Source organism: Simochromis diagramma, unplaced genomic scaffold (genome assembly GCF_900408965.1).
Source record: "Simochromis diagramma unplaced genomic scaffold, fSimDia1.1 OVJJ01000816.1, whole genome shotgun sequence".
NCBI classification, from domain to species: Eukaryota; Metazoa; Chordata; class Actinopteri; order Cichliformes; family Cichlidae; genus Simochromis; species Simochromis diagramma.
In genome coordinates this window covers 5,339,643-5,361,710 of record NW_024386908.1, presented here as the reverse complement: position 1 = coordinate 5,361,710, position 22,068 = coordinate 5,339,643, and the positions used below count along the sequence as shown (strand labels likewise).

The 22,068-nt window shown below is 38.8% G+C and overlaps 1 long non-coding RNA gene across 1 annotated transcript; it reads left to right on the top strand.

Moving 5' to 3' along the window:
• The first annotated feature begins 5,958 nt into the window (after window positions 1-5,958).
• Window positions 5,959-7,843, top strand: LOC120736157. The gene is made up of 2 exons (XR_005696429.1): window positions 5,959-6,520; window positions 6,755-7,843. It is a non-coding gene; the product is annotated as an uncharacterized LOC120736157 (long non-coding RNA).
• Window positions 7,844-22,068: the final 14,225 nt, after the last annotated feature.

Genomic DNA, 22,068 nt, shown 5'->3' with positions numbered 1-22,068 from the left:
ACAAGGGTGCAATGTAGATATTTATCCAAAGAGAGCTCATATTCTGGGAATCATGACACAAAATGCAAAATAAAAGTAAACAATATGTTAAGGTTCTTATGTGTATAACAGCAAAACACCCAGATTTATTTTTCAATCTCATGTTCTTTCTGTTTACTGCAGTCTTAAATGTTATTTTATCTTCAAGGATGTGGAGCTTCACAGAAAATATGAGGCAATTCAGCTAGAGTTTACTGGTGCTGGTATGCTACTTAAACATTTTATTGTGCAGTACATGGAAGGTGAGGGGTCACTGAGTGGGTCTTTGTTGTGCACCAAGCAGAAATGTGCAAGAACCTTTACAGCACAGGGGGGAAAAAGTATTAATATACACCACCATATTTCATTCTCTCTCCACACGCACAACTTGTTCGCATCCACACACTCTTGAGATTCATCCCTGTGGGTGGACAGAGCCACTTCCTGATCCACAATGCCTTGCATAATGCCTCTCTGCACTGCGTAGGGTACAGGCTGTGTACCATCAGCCACAAACTTGCAGCAGCAACTGGGCTTCTTCAGAACACAACTAGAATTTGCTCAATTGCTACAAGTCTGATTTTTAAGTATGTGTTCACTTGTTTGGCCTCTGAGACCTAAGAGCTAAAACCAGCAGGTGAGGAGCTCTACAGCTACCGCCAGAAATCTGCATCCAGGTCTGGAGAAGTCTCCAGTGAGACACGCAGGCCAGAGTGAGGGATGCATTTTTCTTGAGGTCAGTCCTCGAGATGTTTGGCACAAGCTCACTTTCAGCTGCCAACAGGGAGCCGACCCGTGAGACTTGAGACTTTGTGAATTTTTTTGGCCTTTAGCATATGTTTGCAACCCCGAGCAAAGAAATATCAAGAATACTTATAAACAGAAGAGGAAAATAAATATTCACAAAAAGTACATCAAGTTTTTTGTTTTGTTTTTTTAGGATGTATATAAACATAGAATGTAGTGATTTGCAAATGTCATAAACCCACATTTTGTTTACAATGGAACAGCAAAAACACACCAACTGTGAGAAAATGGAAACATCTTAAATTTCATAGCAACACGTCTCAGAACAACAGCATGTAAATTTCTGGTAACTGATAAGAACAGTTGCTGGACTTTTTGGAAGAGGATTTATTGTAAATTTGTTTTGATCTCTTGCTCTTTCCCACAGTGTGTCTTTGTCCTGTCTCCCTCCATCTCTCCACCAGATGACTGCTGGAGGTTTCTTCCTATTAAAAGGAAGCCTTTCCTTCCCACCGTAACCAATTGCTTGCTCTTAGGGGCAGCTTGGTTGTAAATGTATTTGTGTCAAGGAGAAAAAATATGTAAGTAAAAGAAAACTGATGAATGTTGCAGTGTTATCTGAAATCACTCCAGGAATAAGTCTGTTTGAGTTTATCTTATCTTAAGCTGTTTTTTTTCCTCCCACCACCTAATACACTTTACTTCACTACATCTGGTCTGGTTCTGTGCGGTGGAGGTAAACTTTAAAAAGCTAGACTATGCATTTAACAGAATTACAGAGCACAAAAGTGAAAAGAACTAAATCTAATATGTACCAGCTATTACATTTTCTAAAAGTTCCGCTAGAGAAAGCAAAACTTTTCCTGCACAAGTGTAAAAGAAGATTAAACACCAAGGTCAGTATGCTTCCAGGTCAGAGAATGCAAAGGCTCTTTCCAGGAGAAGTTATGCGATCAAGCCATTAGGAACACAAAAAGGATTTTCTTTTTTTATAAATCTATTTTCATTCCATTGCAAAATCACAATAAATAACAAATGGCACACAAGCACATAGTAATGCACATTGGGTTCCTTTTATGACAATAAGATTTTTCTTCATGAATTGTTGTCATGATCAGTCGGATAGTTTAAAGGAATCGTGAGCAATTATGAAAATCGAGCCGTCCATAGTGCATACTAAAGTGGTGATTATAACCAGCTCGTGATTTAGGGTGATTACCCTAAATGAGCCTTCAGGTGTGAAGGTGAATGCAGACAAAGAGGAGACAATGAAAATATCTATATATAAATTTAAACCTTGAGACAATGAGCCTGAGGTGTGAATTGTGCTGCCTAATATTAAGTTCTCCTTATATATTATATATTTGATGTACTAAGGCAAACAGTCTCCATCTTCCAGAGAACTCTCTGAGCCGACAGGCATCATAAAAAAGATTCACAATAATGGCCTTCCATCAAGATAGCAGTGAATTTCTTGTTGTCATATCCACAACTATCCATTAAACACCTGCACACAACAGTATTCTTAACCCTTGCGTGCTTATATGGGCAACAATGCCCTGCTGTAAACATTTAGCACAACAATTCTGCTCTGTCACCGGTGATGGATGTGCAAGTAAAAACTGCAATATTGGCATCTAAACAATAGGCAAGGCACTATAGTTAAGTATTTCTCCAGAGAAATCTAAAATTATGTTCTCTCAAGGACATTGCCGACTGAGCATTATAAAAAGGAGAGGAAAAAAAGAATGGACAGGGGAGGAAATTGCAGAGCGCCCCGTTTTGCTCCCCAGCTGTTTACACAGTGCTGCAGAGGCTGTAAATTCTAAAGAGCTGAAGCATATTGGGCATCATCTCCGGCACCCATCATTCCAGAAATTGCCTCTCTTTACCCCTCTCTCTGGAGAAGGACACAGTTCATTGCCATGCCCGCGGATCCCTTTGCACTGTCACTTTCGCAGTGACACTCAAGGGCCCCATAAACAACCAGTCTCTGCGATATCTCAAGGGTAGGTGGCTGGATTGGACTCCTGCCTCCTCAAAGATATAAAGGGTAATAATATTTCCCTTACCTCGACTTCTTTCGTTCCTCATGGCAGCAGATGTTGGGTTTTAAAGGACAACATGAAAGCGGTGTGCTACTCAAATTCCCATTTCAAAATCGCTGAATTTATATGTGAGAGACCATTTTAGACTGCTTGTATAGAGTCTGTGTAGCAGTGCAATAATTTTGACTTGTTGTTGTGTTGAATGCTGTATGTGGAGTGCAATGAATTTTTAACAATATGGCTAATTATGTGAAAGTATTGCTTATTATAACTACAACGCTTTAAATGACAAATTATAATAAAGAGCAGGCATATAAATTCAATTTTAATTCAACTGCTGTTCTAAATTTAAGTAGAAAAAATACACATCAAAAAAATGTTCAAACATTGCATTTCTGCCGTTCTACTTACTATATCCATCTTTTAGTTGTAGAAGCTATTTGCTTTCTATTGTCTACATGCACCAACATCACAGCTCGTTTGCGGTGGGACACCATCAATGCTAGTAGTGCAACTGATCACGGTTGATCCATAATCCGAACCAATCCCACTCCACGGTTCAGCACGCACGTGATCCGAAGATACAAAAAAGAAGGAAAAAAAAGTATGTGTATGCGTGGTCAGTCTGGCAAGCGGTAGTTTTGGCCAGCGCTAGCGGTCCAAGTGGAGGAGCAGAGGAGTTTGCGGCATTTAAGCAGCCCTTTGCTGCGTAGAATGAGTCTTGAGTTGAATGTTTTTAATAGGCAAAAAATACTTAAAAAGTTCATAAGTAAATGTTAAAATTTTGTCTTTTTTTCTTTTTTGCTGATCCGGAAATTGATCCAATCCGTGACTGAAAACCCTAATCCGATCCGAACCGTGAGATTTTTGATCCGTTGCACCACAATGCTTACATCTCATCAGACTGTCATGGGAATTAAACTCTGTGTTGTGTGGTCAGGTCAACCATGGAGGCAGTGCTTGCCCAAAACACGAATTAGCATCACAGCAAAGGGAAAGTGTTCACTTTCCTTACTCTCAGAGTAATTCTGTCATATAAATGATTTCATATTGCCAATTTGTATCCAGTTTGTAGTTTACTGCCTTTTTTGTACTAAAAACTTCAGTTCCCCTTGATTCCATTTGAAGCTGGCTACAAAAGGGAATTATTTCATACAGACCTCCATGTCAAAAACATTTACAGCATTAAAAAGCTCACTAATACTGCTGAAATTGCAGATTTGGCCTGTGAGTAAAATCTTTAAGGTTGAAAAGGTAAGGTTTGTTGCTAATACTGAAGCTTAAAAATGAGGAATCCAAAACTAATAGGTTACATCACAGCAGCCACACCCATTTTTGATTTTGTCGGCAGTGACTGCCTGACAATTATAATTTTGCATTTATCATATGTGGGCTTATTGATGTTCTACTGAGGGGAAAAAAAAACCTGAAGCATATTTTAGTATTTCACACATGCACATTGCTGATTATCCCATTTTCCAGGAGACTGATGGGAGATTAGCTAAAAGACTGTGTGCTGGTCAAGCTTTGCCTGGCTAACTGTCACCTGCTGTGAGATTAGTTACAATGTTGCAGTCTTTTTTTCAAACACATGCAGAAATACTTGTGCTAATGTAGCAGTAGTAAATAAGCTAATTACACAAGGATTTAACATCTCAACAAAGGGAGTTCTCTCTTTCTAATCACCTTGGTCAAACTGTTGTGAACAGGAACAAAGGCAGTGTGAAGCAGCTTTTAATAACTCCTTCAGCAGTTTAGCAAGGAAAGCCTTTAGAGAAGATTCAAATCAAATCAAATCAAATCACTTTTATTGTCACATCACATGTGCAGGTACACTGGTACAGTACATGCGAGTGAAATTCTTGTGTGCGAGCTTCACAAGCAACAGGGGTGTGCAAAAAAATACAATAACATAAAACAAGCGAAATATAAGAATGGCTAAATCGGAGAGTAATAAATATGTGTACAATATAAGAGTGTATGCATTACTGGGTGTATATATTAAATATGTTTTTGACTACGTCAAAAACGTGTGTGTGTGTGTGTGTACACATGTTTTACAAATTAAATAGAGTAAACAATAAATAAAATATATAAAATATACAGAGTATTCCTATGATTGAGTGGGAACAATCAACATCCTACTATGCTGGGATTGATCAAACAGGCAACTTTAACACATGTAGGCACTATCACACACATTTTTTTTGCCAATTATACCAACTTGATTTTTTTTTATTTTTTTTTATTTTAGAAAATGACTATTAACAATGTCACACAGTTTTCAAGCCTTTTAATTCTTTTCAGGTTTTGTATTATTAGTGTGGTATAATGATTACCAAGTGAGTGCAATTTAGTTAAATTATTATTGAGAAGGCAGACGTTTCTGCAACCAGTATCTCCAAAACTCACACCAAAGATTTACTATTTTGGTGTGAACTGTCCCTGAAACTCTTGATCTATCAAATTTCTATCAATTGTATTTCTATATTCAAACTATTAACCTCTTTAGTAGCAATCACAGGCTATGTTTAAGAAGTGTGTCTCAAGTATTTTAATGATCATGCATTAATTACTGATTTAGTAGTGGGAGGCTTAAACTGCTTTCTTCTAAAGATACAGTTAATTAAGGCCTGATTAGGTAAATTTGAGCATGGAAAAGTAAATCTTATTCTTATAGCCTCATCTACACTTTAGAGTACTTTTTTTGTCTTTTTGGCAACTCTAATTCTCCTTTTCCTTTTATTCTGTTAAAATTCATATATATAGAATAGTCTTCCAAATATATTTATCTTAAATATAACCAAAAATTTAATTCATTGAAGGAAATGTAAAAATAATCCTGTTGAGCAAGAATATAATGTGGCACTTAATTCATGTAATGTCATCAATCTGTTTTTTAAGGTTTTTAAGGTAGTCCCTTTACCTCCTGGTGTTTGACTATGTCACCCTTTTCTTTTACCTCTGTATGTCCGAGTCTTTCATCCTATCACCCTGTTGTTGATGCTATAGCTGTCATTGTTCCCTTGTCCTCTTGTGTTGACCTGCCTTTATATATATTTATCTCTCCGCTCCTTGCTCTCACTTTCTCTCCTCAGTCTGTGGGCATGTGAGCACATAATTCTGCTTGTGTGTGTTTCAGAGGCGGAGCCTTTTCCTTGCTCCTGTGCTTTTCCTGCTTGCACACCTGAAAGCAGTTGGGTAATCATTCACCTGCATTCAATCTGATGATTACTCACCCACTACTTAAGGCAGAAGATTTTTCTCAGTCAAATTGTTGCTGCCACTGTGGTAGTAAAGTTGAACTCTTCATGCTCTGTGGTTATTTCTGTGAGAGAATCTGTTTTTCCTCTCTGCAAATGCCTCCTGCCATGGCCAACCTGTGAAGAGAAATCCATGCTGGAAAAGGAAACCTGTGGAGAAAAATCTGTAGGAAAAGCAAACTGTGGAGAGACACACCCTAGAAGTATTTTTTTTCCAGAAATGAATTTTGTTTATTCAAAAAAAGACATTATTCCTGGTGTTCTGTGTTTGAGTCCAGTTCAGTTTTTGCCTGAAACATCTGTCTATAAACATGGACTCAACAAACATAAATTCAATTAAGAAGACACTCATCAGCCAGTGAGTGCTCCTCAGAAAACACAAAGTTCCCCAGCACCTCTCCAAACAGCAGCAAGTAAACCTGCAGGAGATGGCTTATATGGGAGGTATGTTACAGTCTGTGTTCACAATCTCAAGCTTCAGCACCAGGCTGCTCCTCCTCCTCGTGGGGTGGCCCAGTGCAAATACTTTTACTGGGCCACCCCACCAGAGATCCCATGCGAACAATCCCTTCCAGCTCTAGAAGTCTACTCTGAGGAACTAGAGAAATGTTGACTGTCTTTGGAAATGCATAGATGGATGGATGATGCTAAATTGGCTTACCTGGTTGTTCCTCTTAGGATGAGAGCACTTGGATGAGCACAGGCTGTGCCAAGTGGTGGAAAGGATCTGACTTGTTCTGAATTCATAAACAAGTTCAAGAGTGACTACTGACGCAGCGGCTAACAGACTGTTCAACTTATGGCAGAGAAGTGTCTCTTTTTTTATGGATTTTTGGATTTTATCCAAGGAGGCTGACTGGAAGACAAGGCTCTACAGGGAGCATGCCTATACGGCTTGAGTGACTATATAAATGAGTTGGCTGTTAAAGATCTATCGTGTGCGTGTGTGTGTGTGTGTGTGTGTGTGTGTGTGTGTGGTTAGTTATTGGGTTGTTTTCTCTTCTGGTGGATAGAGTCCAGCAGTAAGGGTGGGGTTACTAGTACACAAAACTTCAGCTGAACAACCTTTACCCAGATTATCGATTCCTGCAAAAATTTGTTATTAAATCAAGTCAAACAATACTTAATGATACTTCCCTGGCTAATATCACGCATTGTCCTTTCAGGAAACCATTGTGACCATATTGGCCTCAAAAAAATTGACATTTTTCCTGTACTGGGCCACCCCTGTTTAAAAGACCATAAATTAAAAAAAAATAATAGTTTTGTCTGTCATCTGCAAAATGTTCACCGTGCCACTGGTCTGTGGTGAAGCTGGCTCTGGTGAATCTTCTGGGCCACTTCTTTTTGTAGATGGAGCGTGTTTGTTGGAGGGAGTCTGCACTGTGTTTGGTTTCCCCATAACAATGCGCTTGAAACACTCGTCAATAAAACACTGCAAACTGTCAAAGTCTTCTTCATCGTTCTCCAGAGTGTTGAAGTAGTTTCAAATATGTCTCCCAGTCTTATTTTTATTACTCTTTAAAGCTGTCAGAGTAAATTGGCAGCGAAAGTTAGTGACAGAAATGTTTGCAATTAGCGGCACGCCATGTTCAATGCTACAGAGATTTTCTTTTGGTCTCTTGATACTACAGCATAGCTCTCCTCACTTTACCTTCCATTCCTGTCACTTACCATCGCCCATCTAATCAGAATGTTGGTGGTTCAATCCCTAGTCCCTATAATCTGCAGCCAGTTTTTCAAGGCTAACACACATTTAATGCATTATATAAAGGAAAATAAGTCACCCAGAGGTCAATTAGTATATCTTTTGATTGTTAATTTTTTCGCAAGGTCACACCGAAGATCTGTGCCAGCTTTCCAGTGGCTAATTATCCCAGCGCCATCTTTTATTGAATCTGACACTGAAGGGCTTTCTGTTGACCCATCCCTCATTTTTAATAGTATTGATTTTTCACCGATCATATCAGGCCTTGCATTTTCAAAAACACACCGCCAGCTATTTTTATTTTTTTTTTCTCCTTTTTAATTCTCTCCCGCTCCCATCCACCTCACAGCCTTTCACTTTTATTCCTGTCCAAAGTGTTTCAGAGCTGGCAGAATTGTAACTGTAAACACACATCTTCTGCTCAGCAATTATCAAAGGGGGCAGGGCAGGAGATCTGCTGGGAGTGCTCCTCAGAAAACACAACATTGATCTGCTGGCTCAGAGTACAGTAAACAAAGCCTCCGTGCCCCATGTGTGTGGCGCAATTATTAAGTGCGAGAAGGAGCAGGCTTTGCATGATTTATAAAAATACCCACCGCCAAAAAAGTCAAATCACGAAGGTGTTTGTGAAGGAACACTTCGTTTTCATGTCTTTTAATGGTGCACCACAGTTGTACTTAATGAGCAATTGTTTCTTTGTTTTTGATCTTGCTGTATGCACCCTCAATATTATTGTTGCACAAGTGGATCAGCTGTGTCTTTGTCGGTGGTCACGGCTGCTCTAGATGAACAGCAAATAACAAACATTTTTGACAGTTCATTCTTTTTGGTTTGACACTTTTCATTGGGTGAATTTCGCCACCTCTCTCTCTCTGTCACGTCCATTTTCTGTGTCAGTGTATTGTCTTTTGCCCCTCTGTAGAATTCATTCATGCAACATTAGATTTAAACTCTGATATGCAACATCCCTGGGCGCTCAGCAGAGATGGATATATGAATAGCATTTAGGAAAATAGATTGATCTTGGATGCTTGTCCTTCAGGGGGAGATTATGTGACATTGGTTACTGTCAACAGTCTGTTCTATTTCTATTTTAGCTGAACGCCATGGGTGAAAATGCACTCACGAGGTCCACTGGAATCGAAACAAAATGGGCTATTACCCTTCGATATGATATTTCTGAGGCGATGGAAATGAAAAGAGGTCTCTCATTTGTGCTGTAGTGATCTGGTTATGGCTCTGATGCACATAGAGGAAACCTGCGAGTGTCCCATTTATCAGTTGTTAAGTATGTTTGAAAGAAAGGGAAATGACACATAGCAGTCATACAGATAATGCTAAGTCAAATTTGCTCGTATGTTTTTCACAATTAGCCAAGTTCTGTAGGTCTCATAGGATCTCGGCACATATGGCTGCATAATAAAATCAAATTTTTGCATAAGACTCCCCTCCACTTCCTCTCCGCTCTCCAGTTGCACATGAGTAATAGAGACCATCTGCCTAAAAGATCACAGTCAGCAGAAAGGCAACGCAAGGGCTGCAAAGATTTCAATTATCAATATACCATTTAATACATCGCCGCCAGGCCAAACAGCCTGGCAACTCGACAGCACGAGATGGAGAATGTTATTTCTCAAACACATCAGCAGATAGCTGCAATTTGGCGTTGTGGTGCAGCAGGGATCAAACCAGCTTCCATCCATCAAACTGTACTTGGAACACGCAGAAGCGGAAAACCTTTACTTCTGCGTGGGCAAACGTTTTAGGCATAGACAAAGTGATTAAAAGAGAAAAGCACCCATCTGAGAGCTGAGTTTAATTTTTGGGATCAGGAGATTTGAAATACTACTGTAGATTTGTCAGCCGCTGTATGAAAGACTTTGATTCCCACGAGGGGATGTGGCCATCAGTGTGCTAATGTGATTGTTCCTGCTTTACATTTTGAAGAAACAAGAAACACAAATCCATATTTATACCCTTTTCAAACATGAGCTATATATTACTGCCAGCTTCATATTAAAGTAACAACATTCTGTGACATGGCATTTGTATAATTACTTTAAATGTGTTAAATATTTGACATGTATTCTTAATTTTTGTATATGTGTCATAATTAGGCCATCATTGCAAAAGTAAGCTTTTTCTTTCAGTTGGTCTTTCCTGTACCATTTAGAGCAACTTGCCTTTTGTAACTTATTTTTGCCACAGGTCTGATTAATGGCAGGGCCTGGGTTTGAACTACCAACTTTGTGTTTAGAAATCCATTGTTTAGGCCTAACAGATGGATTTAAAGTACTAAAGTAGCTCTATTTAGACTGTTTCTCAAGCACTGTTATGAGGTTGACAGTTTTTCTTTTTAATTGAAATATCTCAACAGTTGAATGCCTTGCAATTGAATTCCCAGTATTTCCACTGTCATTCAGATAGAAGTGCTTCTTATATGACTTCTAATTACGTTTGTGCAACTCTGGGTTTTTACGCTGATCCTGTTCTCTTGGACAGTTTTCTGTTCTCTTGGTATTGAAATAATCCCCTCTGACTAAATCCTTCATATAGCATAAATGTAAGGATTTTTTTACTGCATCACTCTAATTTGGACTTTGCTTTATAGCCAGATGCCTTAAAGGTAATGACCAGCAGTTTAGGTTGTGCTTTGTGTTTACTACCTCCCTCTAGGGTGACCATGTGTCCCATTTTATGTGGGACTGCACAGTAATTTTTTTTATTCCTTCAGTCCGCCACAAATAGAGACTTGGTTGTTGCAAGACAGCGATTTAAATGCAAACTGACACAGGTGCTCAGCAGCCTCATTTTTGTACAGGAATATAACCAGAACAATTTGGCAATCAGCTGAGTCAAGTCCTCTCATGCAAAGAGGTGTGCCACAGATGAATTGTGCTTATCGGTGTAAAGTGAATCAGATTGATTGCAATGTCCTGGAAATTTGCTTGCATTTGTGAATTACCCATAATTATTTGCAAAACTTCGCCAATGTCAGAGTGATTGTAGTCAGTCCAGTTTGGGTTGCTGTTATTTGGAGACTAGTCGTCTCCCACCAAGACACTAATGCAATTGCCTTGTGATTTAAAAAGTTGCCACCCAGAGATTGAGTGTGCAATGCCTACAATCTCTGGGCAACCAGTTGGTCACTGCATCTGCTTGCAATTGGTCATCGAATGTGATAAGATTCAGTGCAATCACCAAGCAACTGCTAATTTTACTTTATTTTTTCTTAGGGGGCTGCGCTCTTATTTTTACTCAGTGTAACTGAGCCATGGGACCGTAAATTAGACATTTCACAGTATATCTTCACGAATGCATATGAAATTGAAATAAGAAAAAATATGAGACATTGTCTTGATGTTCTGAAGGATCTATCTCGAACTAATGCAGATGCAGGAAGTCAATTGATGCAAGGGATGGAGGGAATTTTTGTCCTCAAGTAGCCTGGGAGTGTAAATGTTCCAAGCTGCAACACAAAACTGAGAAGGAAACCCTGGTAAACATTATATGCTAATCATTAGCATGTTGACAGTATAAACATATCAAGCATTTTTGTACTTCATCCACAGACCAACTATTTTAAATGTAGACCAAAACATGGGAGCAGCACAAATGAATGATGTGTTCTGCTGACATCTCCCTGCCTGTGTCTCTTTATTGGCCCTGTCTGCCTCTTTTGCTTACAGAAATAAGTAAATGTTATAGTAAAAATGTCTTTTATTGCCATTTACATGGTGACAAAATACCACAATTCTGTGCAGCAAAGCAGCAGATGTAAGTGTAGTCCATAAGTATGTCATATCTGAACAATTTAAGTTGTATAACAACGTTCACCTAGCATGTTGTACAGTCTGTTAGCAGCTGTAGAGCAGGAATGGTGACAAGTGAAGCATAAAGTAGTTACTATCAATAATGTATAATTCCTGAGGCTAAAATATGCCATTTTGTGAAATATGTGTGCAAAGAAGTGGAGGCTCAGTGATGGGAATGCTGTATCAGGAGAACTCCGAAAGTTCTTCACTTATAGCACCTTCATTAGCTGTAGGTACACTGGAAGGATAAGATGCTAAGAAATTCTCTGGGCCTCTGTAAGAAGGCTTTACCAAAGGAGAAGTTTCTGTGCACTTGTCTGAGAGTCTGTACGTGTTGACAGACAGATGGACAGGTGCCCATATTCATTTGTCTGTAGCTGTCTGTCAGCTGCCAGTTACGGTGGCGTGTGCGGATACCTTTTCATGTGTATATGTTGGTTTGGGCTGTCACTTCATTCTATTTTTGATTTCTTGCTTGGAGTCTTAAGCCTTTACCATTTGGCACAGATGGCATTCAAAATACATGTTTCACTGGGAATTTTGAATTTGGCTTGTTGAATTTAGTTGTTTACCAAGGGTGCACAGTCAACACCTGTTTAATTTAAAACCCCTGCCTGGGAGTCATAGCTTTTCTAAAAGACAATGTCATTTGAGCTACATGCTGATTGTGAATGAAGAGTTCTGATCTCGTAATGATACTAGATAAAAACCTGAGGGATCACAAAAGTTATTTGAATTCATGATGAGAGTTTACCTTTTCACATTTATTTTACAAAAAAGTGATCAAATTGTTCCTTATGCTACAGTAAAATGAGCAAATCGTCATTGTCTGGTAGCTGTTTATGGCCAGAGTGGACGCGATTTTCTGCCATGTACTCAACAGGTGTAAATGCAAATACCTGATGGTTCTACCAACTGTTCAAAGAGTAAGAATTTTGACTCACTGGTGCTGCTATAATACTACTCGGGGTTCATTTCGAATCCTGAATCGATTCCTCAGTTTGAATGTATTTTGCCAGAAACACCAGAATCTCAAGTTAAACTTCACAAAACTATTTCTACAGCCACCAAACAGCTAAAACAGGTAAACTGACTCTACACAAAAATGTAAACAAAGCGCAGACCCGACACTTCAGAATCAGTGAGATGTCAGCTTTCTCACCTGATGGCATGTACACAGGCACGCCGTCAGCTCAAAGATTCTGATGCTGCAGGTTCTGTCACTCGCCGACCAAAACTTCGCTTCACTTTTGATAAACATCCTCATTAATTCGCTCTTACTTTTGCTGTTTTACTTCCACCACAATTTTTAAAAAAGAAAGAAAGAAAGAAAACACACCCTGCACAGCTCTCTCTGTCTCAGTGTACTTCAAGAACAGTTTCCCCATCTCAAATCTGTTTTCTGCATTATTTTCTTGGTTATTATTTGTATTGTATCTTTATTTCAGACATATACAGCAAAAAAAAACAATATACACAAGTACACATACTTGCATTTGCAAATACGAATATATATGTAAATACACACACGTATGTGCTCAGATAAAACAAAAAATAAATAAAATAAAACTGAGTCTAAATGACATGAAATGACAATTATTAGGTCTGAAATGGAGTAGGAAGAAGTATAACATACTTATTAATCCCTACCCCATGCTCAACATTCTATTGAATCCCACTATTCACCTAATTCCCATCATCCCTTACCCCACACAATAAACAAGGAGAACATGTATAAACATAGCTACAGTGATAGATATAATTTAGATACAATTTAGCATAGTTATATATACACACACAATGGGTGATCAACTTTATCAGTTTCATATTCTTCCAAAAGCAGTTTTCAAAACATCTTTATAAACTGACTAATGCTTGAACATTGCTGTAGGTCCACAGTAAAACTGTTCCACAGTCCACCGTCAGGCCCTCTTATTGGGCCTCTGTGACCTCCCAGGTGTGCCAAGTTAGTAATCAGGGAGGGGCGGAGTCTCTCCAGGACAAGTCAACAATAAATACAATAAAAGCACGCAATAAAACAAAAATAAAACACTATACAATATTAAAATATTAACAATAATAAAACACAGCATCTCATGCAAGATAAAAAAAAAAAAAAAAAAAACCTAGTTAACTTGTCCATTTCCACCCCGTGACAATACTGTATGTCCAACCTGTTCAGACCAAGTTACACCAATATTGAGTCACTTATCCCTTGATCCAATATTCATGATACCTGATGCACCAGAGGTTCTTAAATTAACTTGCTCATAAAAATAGAATGAGATGTGATTACCATTTTATAACCTCTTTTGGCATTGATCTTTCACTGTAGAGGACAAGGAAAGCTCACATGCATTTATAATGAGGTGTTCTGATGTGACTATTGGAACAATGAAGGATTATGCTCGCTAAACACTTTAGTGAACTGCCCATATGCCAGTGTTCATTTCAAAGGTTATTAGAAATAGGCATACTGTTTCACGTTATATTTTTCTGCCATCTTAATGTGCATGAACTAATGAAGGAACAATTCTTTATTGCCTCACTATTTTGCATGAATTTTTTGTTTGCATGACACAAGACCTTTTGTAACAAATGGAAAAAAGTATTGAAAGATAACACTAAGTCTCAAGAGAGTTTAGTAAAGCCAAGGCTGGCACAGAGCAACGCAAGTCCCATTTAAAATTAATATGCTAGAGTGAGCCAGATTTTTAAAAAATAATGCAGGGGGTCTCTTGATGTAAAAAATGTAGATTCCTCTACCTGACTTCAGTAACCTTCATCATCTAGTTCATGCCATTTGTTGTAATGATATATGCAAATTCCAAACAAACGCACAAAGCTACAGAAGCTGACTGTGAAATGCATTCTAAGTTGGGCCTACGCTACGATGTTTTAACACTTCCTATTAATATTCACACCCCACCGCGAGACAGTCAAGGATAAAGTGTCTGACTTTTCTGAAAGTCTCATGCCATAACTTGATGCATTGCCACCTCTGTTTCAGCTTCCGCCAGTATGCCTGGAGCAGCTACAAACACTGCAAAACCTGACCATTTGCATTTTTCAAATTTAAAGTGTGGGTGGACAAAAGCAAAAGCAAATGTGTTATGTTCTTTTATGTGGTGCTGTCATTTTCTCCTTTTTCTTTTAATCCTTTTTTTTTTTTTTTGTAAGTTGCATTGCAGCAAACACTGGTGACCAGCACAAGCGCTCATCGGTGCCAATGAATCATGATTTCAAAGCTGTTATAATCTGTTATTTTTGCCAACATCTGCTATGAAGACTCAAGGTTACATTTCCCCCCAGGGTAAACATAATTGTTTTGAACATATGTTGTTTATGAGCTATTCTGGAGCTTTTTAAAAGAAGAACAGCTACTTCTGGACAGGATTGTCTTGGATTCACAGTTAGGAAATGGTTAATCAGTAAGACAAGTTGCTTATTTGTATGCATGAGGCATGTTGCTGGACTATAGAAAATTTAGTTGAACTGAACACTTTTGGAGAAATTTCAGCTGTCTTTCAGGTAGTTTTTTTTTTTTTCTTTCCAATTCCTTAATGGATGACATATGATTTGTTTGCCTCATATTGTGAGGTGGGCAGCAGCTGTTTTGAGTACCAGGATTATATTCTGTCTCCTCAGAGGCAGAAATCAAATCCTATCAGACAGCTCCTGGGCCGCCTTTGACTTCCAACTAGTGAGACAACTAAAAACAGTCTGTCCTCGGGGATGGCTACTATCATTCTAATGTATGCCAATTTGACTTTTGGTTCCTCTGCCAAGGACAGGGTACCACCTGCTGAAGGATCTGATTTTATCTGCATGTTTATGAACAACTCCACTCCAGAGACGCCACTTGAGCGATAGCTCACTGCTCCGCAAGGAGAAACCTGCCCTACCCACTGCCACACCTCACTGCTCATTCATCATAATGACACCGAGAGGGAAGAATATCTCCACGTCCTCACATCCTGGAGACATGGACATAAAGGAGATGTCATGTCGACAGACACAAACTGGCAGGTTGCAAGAATTAAAGATAGCTGCAGGAAAGATAAGCAAGTGAAAGCGAAATTACAAAATTACTTTCAAAGTACAAACAGAATACCCAGCAAGTCATCTTGTTTAAAAAGAGAACAAATAACTTGTAATTCCCTTTAAAGTGACACAGAAAATCCCAATCAGCAAGCTAAACTCTTTTATTGTTGCAAAATGTAACAAATCAATGTCAAATATTCTATTTTATGATCTGACAAATGTGGATGAGGCTCAGTTAGGTTTAAGCGCTAATATTATTTGACCAAAAGGTGGGTCAAAGTTTGGTGTTCTGTTTGGCACAATTTCCTTGCTCACAAAAATTTGCTCCATATTATATCACCTTCTTTCCTCCGTTCCTCATAATTACTGCAGCAGCTGAAGGGCTTTGTCACTGGAACTCCAGCATATGTTGTTTTGAAGCACTTGTTGAAAGGCCTGATTGTGGTATTTTTCATTCATTCAGTCAGAGATCTCTGCAGAACAAACTCATCACTCATTTTCGCTGGCACCTGCAAGCAGAGTATACAACTTAAATGAGTGCAAAGATTAGCAGCTTGAAACTAATACTGAAGACTTAATATGAAATTGAAGCATTTCGGTGGCAATAAAAAAAAAAAAACTTATGCCACAATTTTCCCAGGAGTGGACTTAGCAGGAAATTCTCCCCAAGGCCCAGACCGTGCAATGTTCAGGGTAAACTGCAAAAAATCCTACAGACACGTCTCAGATCAGACTCTACAGGCCTCAATTAGCATGAAAAATGGTCTTCATGGGGCAATTAGATAAGACTGAATAAATATGGTTTTTATGGAAGAGTATTCAGTCTCTTCCCTCTTAAAAGAACATGGCAGCACAGCTTAGGTTTGCAAAGTTGTATCAGAACAAACCGCAAAACTTCTGGTACAATGTCCTTTGGACAGTTGAGACCAAAGTGGAGATGTTAGGCAATAATGCAAAGTTTGGTGAAAGCCAACGACAGTATATCAGCACAAAAACCTCAAACCAACTATAAAGCACGATAATGGAGAGTTGATGTTTTGGGCTCGTTTTCCAGCCAACCTGGGCACCTAGAAGTTACTGAGTTGTCCATGAACTCCTCTATATGCCAAAGTAGTCTAGAGTCAAATGTGAGACCATCTGCCTAACAGTTAAAGCTTGGCTCAAGCTGAGTCGTGCAACAGGACAATGCATAAGCCAAGCAGCCAATCTACAACAGAATGGCTACAAAAGAGGAGATTGGAGATGTTGCAATGGTCCAGACAAAATCAACTTGATTGAAAAGCTGTGGTGGGACCTTGAAAGAACTGTTCAAAAATAAATGGCTACAAACCTCAATAAACGCAAGCAACTATAAAGAAGAGTAGACCAAAATCCTCATCAATATGTGAATAATGATAAAGTCACTCAGAAAACAATTACCTGAAGTTATTGCAGTTCTACAGGTTACAGAATTACAAAGTATTTTTCACCGGACTGTTTAGAGTTCTGTGAAAACGTACTTTTTTCACATTGCTACAGATCTTGCATTACAAACTGATTTATATAGGGAGAATACCAACATGAACCTTTGACCCTCCTTCTTGCCTGTCTTTCACATACTTTATTTAGAAGGCCCATCAGCCTTCCATTTACACATTTTCAATGGCTTCTCTTTTCTCAAAACTCTCCTGATCGTTTGAAATTCAATTATGCTAATGACGACTGAGGTCGGAGACACACAGACACTCTCTCACTTTTTTCTATTTTTTTTTTTTTTTACTCTGCTTTGCCTGCGTATTTTTGAGAATAATTGTTCTTAAAAGCATATCAGGGGCAGTAATTTGTACATTTTGAAGTGTGTTGGATACTGCTGTCACTGTTAAGAGGTTGCAGATACTGAATAGACAGTGTGACGTTGGTTTTTCAGGGGTATTCCAGACCTCAGGCTTTCTGTTTATAAAAACGCTTTGACCGTATAGTATAGGTGAGCATTATAGTGTACCCAAATTATGCAGACGTTTCAGTTGTGACAATAGCTAACCTACAATGTGATGTTATCCACATTCAGGGCTTAAACCTTTTAAGTTTTCCTTTTCATATGTAGTTCACACTGTTACACAATTCTAGTTTATTTTTAAAAGAGAGTCCTTGATTTCAGAGGTAAACAAAAATGGTCGAAAAACATAATGTATTAACTGCAGGTAAACAAGCGCAACATGATCTTTAAATGTACTGTAATGAATATCATGTTACAGCACAGAACTGTAGTTACACTGCTGTGAAAAGCACTTGGCAGCATTCTCAGGTCTATAAATAACTATATAAATCTCACCTCTAGATTCCACACTATATTGACAACCTAAAACGGCCTGCCAGCCTAAAACACCACTGATTTGTCACTCTGTTTATGCCATGGTTGTTATATTCCACTCTATATGTTCTGTAATATCTTTATATCAGCCACCACCAAATCTAGTCGCATCATTATCTTAATGCTGTATTGTCAATGATGACCCAAGTCACAGTTGTTTGCCGGTGATAGTTGGCATTACTTCTTCCCATATCCTACTGATATATTCAATACAAGCATTTAGCTATTTGGATTACATCTAGATCTTAATAACAGATAAAATCGCTACGTGAAATTACATTTCACTCCAGATAATTTGTAACTGAAAGCAACACCCATCTCCAGTCTGAGCATTACTCCTGACCTCATCTACAGCAAACTCCAGCAAAATTCACTGAGCTTCTTGCAATGCAGGAGCCGTTTCTGTAATGCTCGGAGCCAGTGAACTAATAATACCATCTGGCCGCGTCAACTCGAGTGTAGTTGAATCACTCAAAAAAACAGACACAAACAGTGAATTGAACATGTTGTTTCATGAGGTCAGCTGCGTTCTGTTCTCCAGCACCTCTGTTTTGGTTTTTTTGGGTTTTTTTGGTTTTTTGGTCTGGGAATGGAGCCCAATCCAATGTTTGCATTCACATTCTCTTGAGTGTTAAAGAAATCAAGGGAGGGCTGCTGCAAACATCTGTTCCTGGAAATTTATCAACAGACTTTTGGCCTTTTTTATGTGCAGTCAGTTCAACAGTGTGTCTTTTTAAAATGAAATGTGGCCCCTGCGGGACATTCAGGGACACTTACTATTAACGCGCGCACGCACCCGCACACACACACACACACACAAAAATCATAGGGTTTTTTTTATGCTTTACATTCACACAAGTCTAAACTAAGAAAAGGGACAGAGTGTTTGCATGATATGAGAACTGATCAGTATCACAGTTGCCGACCGAGAGGCACAAAATCTTAAATGTTAGCGCACATTGTAGACTTTTAGCTCACTGCAAGGCAAGATCATTGATGAAATCAGGTTGGATGTGAAGTGAACTTTAATTTCGTGGAGGGAATAGGAACTGTAGTAAAAATAGTAGACCACAGCCTTCTGTTTCAGCTCAGATTATTTCCTAAACACAGTGGTCACTTAATTCGATTTGCATTAATGTCACTTATTTACTTTACAAAAGCGTTCTTTTGCTCTTGCTTCTGTTGGTTGCAGTGACTGATATTGTTTTAGGATATTCACATAGCGGGTAGGAAAACTGAATTGCCTAATGTACTGTAGAGAACAAACTGTTTTGTAAATGTATTATTTGACTTGATGAGACTGCCTCGGGCGGTTGTGTACTTCCACTGTTTGGTGAAGCTGCGGCTATCTGTCAGCACACTAACTCCATTATCACAACAGTAATTTCAGCAAATAGTAAGTGGTTATTTTACAGAGATAAAAAGATCAACAGTAATATTGCTTATACCATCAAGTTTCTTTAAGTGAGTCCACTTCTTAGTGCAGATATATTTCACTGGGATTGCTGTGTAAACTGGAACATGGTTTACTGAGGTGGGGGGAAAATACCTGTTAAATCATACGCCTTCTTCAACAGGTCGACATTTAATGTCACTAATTATACAGTAATTTCAGGAGGAGGGAATGAAAAAAGAGAGAGGGGCACAGGGAAATTGTAAGGCACAATTGGAGAGCAGGCACAGTGGGGCTGAGATATGATGGCCATTATAGCAGTGGCAGCTTTGGCCAGGTTGAGGACATGGAGGTCATTCACAGTGGGACTTGGCCACACACACACACACACACACTCTCACCTGCCAAGCGGCAAAGGCAACTTCAATAGGCGGGCGAAACACGGCTACAAAAGGCAAGAGGAGGGCTGTCCTTGGCTGTGGTGCATTCAGCAATGTCATCTGCACAACAGAGAGATACAAACAATGCTGACTGCAGTTATGAAGTCCTGCTAACATGGGCGTTATTCTAAATTCTGCCAGCCGACCTCCAGTCTGCCATATTTAACTAGCTCTTCTTGATGGTGGACCAGTGGCAATTATTTAGTTCCCATTTATTAAACGCTCAGCAGTGAAAGTAGTAGGTTAGATTAAACACACCTCATTATAATCACTGGGAAGATTTTAACCTCTTTTCTTTGGACAGAATCGCTGGTATTTCATTGTGTGAGGTGCAGCACATTCAGGTAACCAGCCATCAGCCACACAGAAACACAAATGTGTATGCCTAACAAGGTTGCTAATATTGGTGTACTTTACATTTTTTATAATTAAAAATATCTGCTTACAGTATAATAACCAATAACATCCAAAAAGGGAAATGCCATTAAGATGATTTGAAGTAAGTTAGTAATGTGTTGCAAAAACGTATAATCATGTCTCTGCTGGAGCTTCTGTTGGCGGCCACTGCCATCACTCACTACCTAATATTTCAGCCACACTAGGGGGAAAAAGTGATTTGAATCCATGGCATGAACAATATTATTGTGGCTGGGTTCAACAGACTTATGATTTTGTTACTTTTGAGTTGGTTGCTCTGAAGACAAGGACCTGGTCTGTGACTATCATTACAGTCTTTACAGGAACTTGGTAGGTCACAATGTCATGTCAATAAGATGGAGTCTGCAATCAGTCTGCTATCAGTTTAAGACTAAAGGTCGAGTTGGCAATTACGTGCAATCAGTTTGTGACAATATGGTGATTAACTGTGGTAAATCATAAAAGATCACAAATCTGTTGTCGTATGTTGCAAATCTGTTATCATGATGCAAATCCGTTACCGTCTACATACAGAGAAATGCATATGAACTACTTTCATACTTTCATCCAGAACCTTAGAGATTTTAAACAGAAATTTAGAAACTAAGACAATGATTTCAATGCAAAATACTTAAAAAAGTAGACTGCAATTATTTTCAAACCTTCAGTTATCTGACTGGCAGGCAGTCTGAGTGGGACCATTGTTGTTTGGTGATAGGCTGCTTCCCACAAAGCAACCAGTGCAGATAGTGAGTGGTGGCTGCAATTACTACACAACGCGACAATTACTTTTTTTTTTTTCCCAACAGTGGAAGAACAAATCTGGCAACTGCAGATTTTTTCTAGTTGCAAGAAGGTTGCTGTTCTGTTTTTACTCTTGTGTGACGATTGTGTGCCATTTTAAATGCTGTGCTCTGATTTCTCCTCTGGTAAAGGCTGAGCCCAACATATTCAGAAAATGTGTGAAATTAGAAAAGAGGCCCACATTATAAAAAGGCAACCTTCTGTGACAGATAAGGACAGGGGTACACTGTTAACCATTAATAACAAGAACCATATTCTCCTCAAAAAAAAAAAAAAAAAAAAAAAACCAACTCTTGTATGCCTTGTAAGCATAAAATTATGGATCCAGTATATCTTATATCTAAAGGGTGAGTAACTTTGGGATGTACTCTCAACTGCTGTTTTCTGCAAAAAATCAATTGTTCTTTTCCGGAAGCGTTTTTACAGATCCTGAGAGCAACATCTGAAACATGATGAGCATGTAGATGGTACTGAATTTTCATTCCCATTCCCTTAGGGAGCATTTGGCATCTCTAGCTAAGGTCTAGATCAAAAGTCTTGTGGAGTGGCATTCATAGACTGTAAGATGCCAGCATACCTTTCCACCTTGAACAGCTTTTCAAGTTCCCTACTTCTTGAGCTCTTCTTATTTATGATGGTGGGCATGAGATTTGGAAAAGAAATAGTGGAGGAACTCCAGAAGTGCTTCTGCGTTGACTACTGAAGTGGAGAAAATGATACGTTTGTGGCCATAGTGATGGCTATATAGCACATATGAGTGCGAAAGTTTACAAGTGTCTCACTATTCTACTCATAACTGAAGCACCATTGATGAGCTATGTATGGTTTTAGCCCATGCTTTCAAATTGCTTCTCTGTGCTGTCTGAGTATTAAATGCTTGGAGCTCGCAGAAAGTATGAAAGGCCTTCGACCATTTCTATCTTTTTAATGATAGAAATTGCTCTTGAAGTAAAAACACATGTGCTTTGAAGTTTTTTGTTTGTTTTTTTTGAAAGGTAAGCTACCTGTTATGAAGGTTTGC